Source organism: Orycteropus afer, unplaced genomic scaffold (genome assembly GCF_000298275.1).
Source record: "Orycteropus afer afer isolate SDZICR_OR568_19922 unplaced genomic scaffold, OryAfe1.0 scaffold00218, whole genome shotgun sequence".
In the NCBI taxonomy this organism is placed as follows: Eukaryota; Metazoa; Chordata; class Mammalia; order Tubulidentata; family Orycteropodidae; genus Orycteropus; species Orycteropus afer.
In genome coordinates, this window is record NW_006921805.1 from 3,323,788 (window position 1) to 3,327,818 (window position 4,031).

A 4,031-nucleotide genomic window follows, 5' to 3' on the forward strand; every position below is an offset into this window, starting at 1 on the left:
GGAGTTTGAGATCCCTGAAAACGTAAAATGCCCCAAGTGAGGCCAGTCTCGGGGGGAAAAAAAAAAGATGTTTTTTTTTTTTTTTTTAACTCTTCTTTTCTTCTATCTTATTTCTATTGCCCTCCTATCTGTCAAGGATTCCTTCTTCCTCAGTGCCTCTCGGCCGCATCTTCGCAGCTTTTTTTCCTTTTGTGTTTGATCTATCACCCAGGCCTAATTCTTCTTCACCTGGGCCCCCAAAATTTAGGTCACCATCAATGCTTTTTAGTCACATCTGCAGTTATAGTTCACTTCCTCTCTGACTGATCACACTAACTTTCTAGTTAGATGGAGGTTTACAAACTAGATGTGGCCAGAAGGTTTATTTGACTTGGCACTCACTGTGTTGGCCCACCAGTGTCCTAAATTAAATGTAATTGTCAACATTTAATCAGGATCTTACATAATAATCTGGATTTCCAGCTTCTCTTCAAAGATTACGTCTGGTGATAATAGGCCCAGTTTCACAGGGTAGCAATGGATCACAGATACACAATGGGACATTATTTTTGTTCTTGTTGTTTATTTATTGTGGTAAATATATAGGTAACACAACATTTGCCATTTCTACAATCTTTACATGTACAGTTTAATGACATTAATTACATTTATCATGTTGTTCAACCATCACCATTAACTGTTCCCAAATTTTTCCATCACCCTTAAAAATATGGGACATTTTTTAGACAGGTTACCTAGCCCTCCAGTTTACAACCACCTCTCTGGTTCAGTTCACTTTTTGACATGACATGCAGGCCCCAAGAGGGGTTTAAGTTTAACTTCCGAGTCAGAGAATCTCAGTGGTAATTTGATCAACGTAGCAACACATCTTAGTTGACTTCTCGGATTCTTTCAGCCTCACCTGTCTCCTGAACCTGAGGCTGCCTGCTTCCCCTCTGGTGCCCCTACAACACATCTGCCACCTGAAGCCAACCATCTGGAGTCTGGCTCCCTCAGACACTTCTGGATTTGCTGGACTGAAGCATCACACTTCTGAAATGGTTGATAAAGAGACTAAGTGATGCAACCTAGCAGTGCAGACAAGTTACCTCCCCCACAGAAAGAACTTAGTACAATGGAAGATGAAGACGAGAGCGAGTCAGTGAATAATTAAGCTGGAAAATAATTTCCCTCTCCTTCACTCTGATGAATTTTTCAGAGGTCTGGTTCAGCCTTCAGAGATACTGCAGGTGGTCTAGTTGATTCACTTGCTGAGAAATTGGCTGTCTTCCAGGCTGTCCATGATGTAGTAGCTAGCACAGTAACATGTAACTTTGCATTGTTTCCCATCCTTTCCTCTCACTCTCACTGCCTCACAGTTTGGAATTGTACCTACTCCTCACTTATCAACTATCTTGTTATCTGACATTTTGCGTTTATGACAATAGTAAAAAATCTACTATCCAACTATTTTGCACATTAATGATGTATGTCTGACAGTAATGAACACCGAGGCACAAGGCAAGAATAACACTGGCTGTGATGGTTAAGGTTATGTGTCAACCTGGCTGGGCCAGGATTCTCAGTGGTTTGGCAGTCACGCAATGATGTAGTCATCCTCCATTTTGGTGTGTTTATCCTCTATTTTCATGTAATGTCTATTTTCGCATAATGATCTGGTCCTTAAAAATCTAATCATGTTGGTAAGTGAGGAGTGGGTGCATTAGCATTTATTCCTTGCCTCAGGCTTTGTTTTCTGGAGATCCTTGGAAGACATAATTATTTGTTCAGCATAATGAACAAATAGGTAGGTCTGCAGCCTACCATTTCCTGTACCCTTTTTTGAGTCTAAGATTTGGGGGATGTTCTCTTAGATTTTGCTTTTAGGACTACAGGTACACAACTAATTTCCAATTCAAACCCCAGGTTGAAAGTCTCTTTCTTGACGAAGTAATCAATGATAACACTACCTAACGCTCTTTCCTTCCAGAAATTTTCATAGTGCTCTATCTATACCTAACTTATGACACTATCTTTCTCTACTTGCTTTTAAGTTCTGGGATTTCATTGAGGACCTAGGCTTTCTTGTGGGGATCCTTTTGGAGGTCTCCTCCACAGTTTTTTGGCCTCTAGCACCCCTCCCCCCTTTTCTCTCAGCTGAACCTTTGCACATGTTGCTTCCTCTGCCAAAAATCTCTTTGCTTTTCTGTTTTTGGATCCAGCTAACTTCTATTATACCTTTTCAGACACTTAAAGGAGCTTAAGAATAGTCTCTTGCAAAACATCTTCCCAGACTCACCTTCAGACTTCTTGTTGTTATGTGCCGTCAAGTCGGCCCTGACTCATAGCAACCCCTCCTTGGGTTTCCAAGGCAGTATCACTATGGAAGTAGGATTGCCCAACCTTCCTTCCAAGGAGTGACTAGGTTACCCAAACTTTTTGGGGTTCACACAGTACTCTGTTCACATCTCTATTGCAGCTTCCTCAATGGTATGACAATTGGCTACTTTTTCTGTCTTTTCCTGACTTTGAGTTCCCTAAAGAAGAGTTGATATATTTTTCTAACACACAGATGCTCACTATAGGTTTATGAACAAATTAAAAAAAAACAGATGTTTTATTTCTTTACTCAACTGGCTGCTCCTTGTGGGTAAGGATGCCTAATTCATCCAGGGCTTCAAATAGGTTCATTCTGGTTGGACCCCCTGCTAAGAGTTTGCTTTCTACCCCAGATATATTGGATCAGAATTTTTAACAATATCTCCAGGTTATTCTTATGTTAGAATCTTGTTAAAATGTAGATTCTGATCCAACATATCTGGGGGGGGGAGCGCAAAATGTTTGCATTCCAGCACCAATTGCAATACCTGGTATAAGGTAGATGCAGAACAGCATATTGAAAGAATGAATAAATTCATGATACGAAAAGAATTTGTAATGAGTCATTTGACTCAATGACAATGGTTATCTTGGGGGAGGGCAACACTACCTCTTCTAGTGAGTAGACACCCTCAGACACAGCTCTGATGAGGCTAATTCAAGTACCAGACCTTATCGAACAGCCTACAAGCAGGGATCAGCCACACTACATAATGTCTGGTTTTACTTCCTTTTACAAATTGTGTTGGATTATAATGGAAAGCAACTGTTTCCTCCACCTACACTACTCACTATATTCTTGCTCTTCAAAGGCAATTAAATTTAATCTTTGCTGTCCCATACCCACTTTCCTCTGCTCTAGACATACTGGCAACATAGTGCCTAAGGCACTTGACTGCTCCAGAAGGCTGGTGGTTCAAACCCACCAGCCATTCCTCGGAAGGAAGATGGGGCAAGCTACTTCCATAGTGACACTGCCTCGGAAACCCAAGGAGGGGTTGCTATGAGTTGGGGCCAACTTGACAGCACATAACAACAACAACAGACATACTGGCCTTCTCTCAGTCCCTTGTACCTTTCATTTCTTCTCCTTCACAGCCATCTTCTGTGTGGGCTTGTAATATATGGAGAAGGCCTGGGATCTATGCAGCTCCCAGAGATTTCCCAAATTCCAGTAGGCAAAGTAGAGTTGCCTGGAAGTGTCATAGAGCTGATGTACCTGTAGGGACTTGGCCAAGGGTAATGAAGGATGATTCCTCAGAGGTGACTAGCTAGGACCAAATGACATTTCAGCAGTGGGCAGAGTACACATATGATAGTCTCTTCCCATCAACCTCATCATGTTGACTCAAACTGACTGCAAGGGAAAGAACAGGGGCCAGATGACAAGAAAAAAAGTTGTCTGTCTTCAACTGTTGGTCAGTGTAACAGTTAGCTACTGCTATGTAACAAACCACCCCCAAACTTAGAGACCAATAACACTCATTTATTGGTATCAAGATTCTGTAGGTCAGACTTATTTCTAGAATTTACAGAACACTCCAACACCTCAATAACAAAAAGACAAACAATCCAATTAAAAAATGGGGAGAAGACATGAACAGACACTTCACCAAGGAGGATATTCAAGCGGCCAACAAACATATGAAGAAATGCTCACGATCATTAGCTAT